Source organism: Rhinatrema bivittatum, chromosome 3, assembly GCF_901001135.1.
Source record: "Rhinatrema bivittatum chromosome 3, aRhiBiv1.1, whole genome shotgun sequence".
In the NCBI taxonomy this organism is placed as follows: Eukaryota; Metazoa; Chordata; class Amphibia; order Gymnophiona; family Rhinatrematidae; genus Rhinatrema; species Rhinatrema bivittatum.
In genome coordinates this window covers 515743952-515751788 of record NC_042617.1, presented here as the reverse complement: position 1 = coordinate 515751788, position 7837 = coordinate 515743952, and positions in this window count along the sequence as shown.

Below are 7837 nucleotides of genomic sequence, written 5' to 3'. Positions count from 1 at the left end.
ACCCCCCTCTCATGCCTCCCCCCTGATCCTCATGGCCCACCTGAACTTTCTTCATATGGGGCAGGTCTTGTGTAGGCAGGCGCAAACCCCTAGGGCTCCTTTGAATTGTTTTTTATTTTGGAACATTGTTGGGATTTAAAATTCCATTTGGTAAGTCCATTCTTAAGCTCTGTAAAGAATAGTATCAACCCAGGAAACAGAACAACAAACCACCATTATCATCTAAATAGATAGTTTCCTTTAAAATGATAATGTTGATCATGAAGGTACAGAATTATCCAATTAGTGTGAATCACAGGAAAAAACATATTTAATACTAAACTTCGGGCAAATATTTTGATTAAAATAGTAGGCGGACAGGGGATGACCACCCGGTTTCATGACAGATGGGGCTGTCCTGTTTTGTTTTTCTTTTAACTTTGAGACAGGAGCTAATAAAACTGGGATGACTCACTTATTTCTTACAACCCTAGATGCACACTGGCTAGAAGTGTAAGCATGAATTTCAAAAGCTCCAGCATTAAAACTGTGCACATACCTATAGAAAAAAAATATAGAAATGTATTGACTTTCCATTGCTCTAGACCCAGTTGATATTATCCTTTCAGCAGTTCTTCCTCATTTCACTGTTTGAACTATAATTGAATTGATGATTGCTTCTTTCATTTAGTTAGTAGCACTACAGTATCAGTAGAGTAATTAATTTAAGCACCCCTTTTAAATCCTGTTGCTATTGATTACTAGGGCACAGTTAATTCTCTTAAGTAGATTTGCAAGTGAAGTAAAGCATACAGACTGACGTTTACAGCTGTATTATGAGACACTCCTTTATAGTGAATGCTTCAATAGCACTGGAAGTTTCATTTTCTTATGTGGTCAATAATTATTGTTTGCAATATTCTAATTAGTGACCATGCATTAAATGTACTCTTGGATACATTGTATAAGAATATTTCAATCCTACAGTGACCATTAAATTAAAATAACTCTAATAACTTGGGTCATTCAAGAAGAATATTTTTGTAGGTGCTGTACCAACTAGAAATACACCTGGAAGTACTATCCCACTTTTCTTCCATCCTTCCAATTCATATTTATTTAAAAATATATTCTTTTAATAATTAACAATGGAAAGTAATTAGCGCTTTATGTTTTCTTTTCTGCATTGTTTTTACATTTAATACTATTTTATAATGCAATAAATGGTGTGTTTTCAATTTCTGTCTACATTTAACAGTGTTGCTCATGCTCTCTTGTTTTTAGTTTGCTTCAAGATAACAGATAACAGATAAAACGGAGCATGTCATAATGCCTCTATATCACTCCATGATGAGACCACACCTTGAATACTTTGTACAATTCTGGCCACCGCATCTCAAGAATGATATAGTTGCGATGGAGAAGATACAGAGAAGGGTGACCAAAATAATAAAGGGGATGAAACTGCTCCCTTATGAGGAAAGGCTAAAGAGGTTAGGGTTGTACAACTTGAAGAAGAGATGACTGAAGGGGATATGATAGAGGTCTTTAAAATCATGAGAGGTCTAGAATGGGTAAATGTGACCGTATGGCCAGCGCCATTTTGTACGGCAAAACGATTCGAGTGCAGGAGGTCGTTCCCGGACCCCCGCTGGACTTTTGGCAAGTCTTGTGGGGGTCAGGAGGCCCCCCCAAGCTGGCCAAAAGTCCCTGGGGGTCCAACGGGGGTCCCGGAGCGACCTCCTGCACTCCGGCCGTCTGATGCCAGGACTCAAAATGGCGCCGATAGCCTTTGCCCATACTATGTCACAGGGGCTACCGGTGCCATTGGTCAGCCCCTGTCACATGGTAGGAGCACAAGATGGCACCAGTGACCATGTGACAGGGCTGACCAATGGCACCGGTAGCCCCTGTGACACAGGCTATCGGCGCCATGATGAAACCAGCACCGAGGGTGTGAGAGTGCAGGGGATGGCTTCTGGACTCCCCGCTGGACCAACAGGGAGTTTTGTTAAGTCTTGGGGGGGTCAGGAGGGTGGGGGGGTCCGGGAGTGATCTCTTGACGTCGTTTTTCCGTACAAAATGGCGCCGGCCATACAGCGTATGGCCGGCGCCATTTTGTACGGCAAAACGATTCGAGTGCAAGGAGGTCGTTCCCGCACCCCCGCTGGACTTTTGGCAAGTCTTGTGGGGGTCAGGAGGCCCCCCCAAGCTGGCCAAAAGTCCCTGGGGGTCCAGTGGGGGTCCGGGAGCGATCTCCTACGCTCCTGACGTCGGGGGACAAAAAACAAAATGGCGCCGGCGCCATTTCTACAATGCACCGGAGGCCCGAGAGTAAAAGATCACACCGGGACCCCCCCTCTGGACCCCAGGTAATTTAAGGCATTTTGGGGGGGTTCGGGAGGGTGGGGGATTTATTTTAAAGGGTCGGGGTGGGTTTTAGGGATGTTTTAGTTGCCGGTTTTCCCGCCCTCCCCGATTTACGATTTACACGATATTTAAAGAAACAAAACCTTGACGATCCGATTCCCTCCCCCCCCCCCAGCCGAAATCGATCGTTAAGACGATTGATCACACGATTCACATCTCTAATCCTGATGTTTCAGAAGGGATGGCTACTTAAACCTTACGCTCTGTGGAGAAGGCTTCCCCAGACACAAAGGACAAGGGTTGAAGATATGTGAGCCCTAGTCTACTCCCTAGATGAGGTAAGCACCAGTGACAGTGAAGTAGCAGTCACCGAGAGATTTTTACAGAAAGCAAGTATTCAGATACTCTTTATGGGGAGATTGTTTGACCTACCCATCCCACAAGGATGCCAGGGCTGGGACAGCCTGATTCCTAAGAAAAATTACTGACAACAAGACTAAGAAAAAGGATCAAGATCTTAGAGACCTCCCTAGGATCTCCATCTCATGGGACCAGGACAAGCTGGGTGACCATGAATAATCTGGACTCAGGTAGGACTTTTTATGTTTGAGGAAAACGCTCCAACAGAATTCCCATTTGGGCCACTGGGAGAGCTTTGTGCACTTTAAAATTACTTTGGGAAGCTTTACCCAGATAGTACCTGAGATAAGGGACACCTACCAGAAGAGAAAAAAACCACCTTTGTACATCAGTCAGCTATAACTTCACATTTATGGAAAAATGGACTATAATTTAATTGTTAAAGAATCAGTAAACATTTAATTTAACACCCAGTGCTTTGCCCTGCCTGATTTGTCCCAGCATCTTACCCCTTGAGATGCCAGAGCTGCCACCACGCAGGAAGAAAACATACCATCACCTGGGCCATAAATGAGAGCTTCCCCTGACAAAAAGGATCCACCATTGAGATAGAGAGTCATGTATGGGAGGAATGCTAGCCAGATGCATGCCCCGAAGATTAAAAATTAAGTTTGTGTGCCCTTGGGACTTAACCCCCCAAGCAAGGGTTACATAAGTATAAAATTAAAAATTATTTTTAAAATAGTAAATATTATTTTTAGATTATAATACTAAAATCCATTATTGCAAACCCAACACAGTGACTTTTATTCACATTTTTATAATTTCATTTTGCATGAGAGCTACTATTTACTTCCTGTGCATAAATACATTTTATTGAGCTATGGGCCCAGAGATTAAGAAAACAAATAACTAAACATGGAATCATGCAAGAGTTTTAATGTATAGTTCCCTGATTTATTTTGATAAATCACAATGCTTATACATATATTTTTAAAGAATTTTCTCAGTTCCTAGAAACTTCAAATTTAAAATTGGAAAGCACATTTCTTCAGTTTATTCCATCTGATCTACTTTCTGGTTAAACTAGATCCAGTGCTTATCCAGATGAGACATGTGATTGTGTTTCAATTAGAAGACTCTCACATCAGCAACAACTGGGGAAAGTAAATTAGAAAATGCTAAATGAGAACACAGAAAAGGCAATCTCTGCAAGAGCCTGATTTGCAGGACCCAGGCAATCAGCCTGGGGCACCTCATAAATTCATGTTGCTGTCCATGAGCTGCCACTGCCATTCTGCCTGAAATGCATTATGTGTGACAGTTACATAAAATACATCAGTCCATTAAAATTAAAGACAAAGGTCAAGATCCCCAATATTTCAGTAAGCAAAAAGAACTTTAGTGTGGATTGCTTAATACCCAGATTATCAAGAAAATTCTGGTTTTTATTTTTCCATATATGAGAGCCTTATAAAGAGTCTCTCTGGGGATATTCTGTAGCACAAGCGTGCTGCTGAAAATCCCATGTGAGTTATCTTGCTAACTTAGGGGGTCATTTTCAATAGCTTTCGCATGCGAAAAGGGACTTTTCGCATGCGATAGGGTGATCAGGTCGGAGTCGGCCCCAGAAGAGGAAGAGTCAGGGCAGCACCAGGGCCAACGCTGCGGAGACATCGCTGGAGGCGAAAGGTAAGGACCCATATCGCCGTCAGTTTCACAGCGAATAACTACACCTTTTATGGTGTAGTTATTTGGTGCGAAAGCCGCCAGCCAGCGCACCGCAGTGGTGCGATGGCTGCTGGCTTTTGCAGGCCCGCCCCCCGCTTCGCCCCCCTGCCCCCCCCCCCCCCCCGGTACCACACGGTTCACAGAGCCACACAATGATAGAAAATCTAGCCCTTACCTAGCTGTTTTCCTGTGAATATCTACTTCTTTGTATTTATTACAAGTTTATTAAATGCCTGTATGGATCCTAATAATTATTATAATGAAAGATTGCCCAAACTGTAGCCTCACTGTGTTCATAGGATTGCAATCCACCTTTACTCAGCAGAAACAGGTTATCAATTAATTTCCCCTTTTAATGTGGTGTAGGATACTCCGGTCTTGATACTTTCTTCCATGAGTGAGAAAGGGGTTACTTTAAAAGACATCTCCTCTCCATGATCTCATAATTTACATAATCACAAAGAGCTTCCCTGGAGACAGAGGAGAGAGTCAGGCACATAAAAAGAAAATTTAAAAATAAACTTGAAATTAAAAATATTGATTGAAAATAAGAACCACACTAAAAGAAAAAAAAAATGATTTATAATTTAAAGAAAAATTTAACTGGCAAGTAAGAGAAATAAAACAAAATAAAAAAATTAGATTTTTCACAAATTGATCTTTAAATAAACCCTTCGTATATTAAGTAACATTTTTCTGTTTTCCTCAGGAGCCTTCAAGCCCTCCTCTGAGATTTTTAACTGGTATGTATTTTCTCTTTCTTTCTAAAACAACTAACTTTCACTCTTGTTTTTTCTACAGGCTGTTCAAGAAAGTAAACTCACTATGTAATTTATTTTCTTAACCTTACAGATATCTGGATTTTCTTCAAAGCTAAGACATCAGATAAATAAATGGTGTACTTTGTTTTTCTGAAGTTTATTAAGCAATTTTACTAATCAAGAATTTGATTCTTTTCTTCCAATTGGAGTTAATTTTCAAAAGGGCTTATGCACATAAAACTGAGTTTGGGGACGATAACTTTGAAATAGCCGCGTGGGTGCAATTGTACGTGCGTTTGCTGGCTTGCAGTCAGAGATGCATCCATTTTATAACATATGCGTGTATATGTGCACATGTTATAAAATAGCCTGGATGTGCGTATATGTACACACAATTCTAAGTGGACACGGCCACGGGCGCGCAAATGCCAACTCTACCATATAAGTGGGGGAATTTTATAAGGGACACACACCACCATAGCTAGTTTTCCTAGTTCATTCCCAGTTCGCCCAGTTTAGAGATACGACTTTTAACCCCCTCTAATTTATTAACTTCCCTTTCCCCCTGTTAGTCCCAACCCTTAAAACCCCGCTGACTAGCCTAGACTTTTTTGTTTTTTTATTTATATGCCATCCGTAGCAGTAGTAAAGTTATGTGGCAGGGGAACCTGGCACGTACCAGTGTGGCTAAGTATTTATGCACACATCTCTTGGGCTTCTCCAACACACCCACAGTCCACCCACGGCCTACCCTTTTTTCTAATCTTTTGACTTGTTCGCGTAGCAGGAAATACATAGTAGGAAATGAAATGAAATTTCCTATTTCATTCCATTTTGTTCTCAAGCAAAATGATTGAAAGTATGATGAAATTATGTTGGTTTTCACATTTTGTTCTGAAAATAAAAATATTGATCCATCAGGCCTAGGTTCCAAGCCCAAAGCCAGGGCCTTGCATAGGGAATAGGCCGAGGTCCAAAGCAGGGGCCTCATCCTATGCTCGAGCATGACACTAGGGCCTCATTTAGGTATAGGCCATGACCCTACACAAGAGCCGTGGCCTAGGGCCAAGTGCAATGCTGGGGTCTCGACCAAGGCCCAGGCTTAATGCCAGGGCATTGACCAATACCCCCAAAATTGAAAAAACATTCCTGCTTCATTGGGGTTTCAGCAACAAGGTCCAGGCCCAGGTCCGACACCGGGATCCCTGGAACCAGGTCCCAACACCAGGCTTGGGTCGGACCTAGGCCTGACACCGGGGTCTTGGCCCAGTCCCAGCCCCAATGCCAGAAATGATGTCATCTGCTAGGAGTGTGTGTGCGTGCTTGTGTGTAAGAGTGCAGCTGAATAGGGTTCACTAGGGGGTCGGGTGTGTATGAGTAGAAATGACTGGGAAAAGAGTTGTGCATGGTGGTGAAATGACAGAAAAAATGAGTAGCATAACCTTGTTGATACTCAGGAAACAACATTTGAGGAGGGAGAGAGAGAACAGCGGAGGAGAAGGAGGTACCATTAGAAAGAGTATACAGGACAAGGTCAGTTTTTACATTTGTCTGAGGAGAAAGTATTATGCAGGTTTAGGTTCAACGGGGAACCTATGTGAGCAGTTAGAGCAGGATATGTGCCCTTCTACTCAAAGAAGCCATGCCTTGCCAGTACATCTCAAGGTCATTGCATCCCTGGCCTTTTTTGCCACTGGCACTTTCCAGACACCTCTAGGAGTTCCGGCAGGAATAAGCCAGTCAGCAATCTTCCTATGTTCAGATCACATTCTGGCAGCTTTTCTCAGGAAAACACATCAGTATATATATTTCTTATATAGTGACAGCAAAACCACCAAATTATAACAGATTTCTAACAAATTGCACATTTCCCCTTAGTTTTGGGGGCTGTCAATTACACATATGTTGCTATAAAACTACCTGCATGCAACAAGGCCACATTCTAAAACCATGAGAGCTTCCACTCCATCCACATGCACATGGTCTGCAATGCCAAGGGGATCATCATGGATGTAGTGCCCAGATTTCCAGAGTCCTGACATAATGCCTACATGCATTCACAATCAGGAATTCATGACTACTCCCAAACTGGCCATAAGAACATAAGAACATGTCATATTGGGTCAGACCAAGGGTCCATCAAGCCCTCATCCTGTTTCCAACAGTGGCCAATCCAGGCCATAAGAACCTGGCAAGTACCCAAAAACTAAGTCTATTCCCTGTTACCGTTGCTACTACTAGCAGTGGCTATTCTCTAAGTCAACTTAATTAATAGCAGGTAATGGACTTCTCCTCCAAGAACTTATCCAATCCTTTTTTAAACACAGCTACACTAAATGCACTAACCACATCCTCTGGCAACAAATTCCAGAGTTTAATTGTGCATTGCATGAAAAAGAACTTTCTCCGATTAGTTTTAAATGAGCCACATGCTAACTTCATGGAGTGCCCCCTAATCTTTCTATTATCTGAAAGAGTAAATAACCGATTCATATCTACCTGTTCTAGACCTCTCATGATTTTAAACACCTCTATCGTATCCCCCCTCAGCCGTCTCTTCTCCAAGCTGAAAAGTCCTAACCTCTTTTGTCTTTCCTCATAGGGGAGCTGTTCCATTCCCCTTATCATTTTGGTCA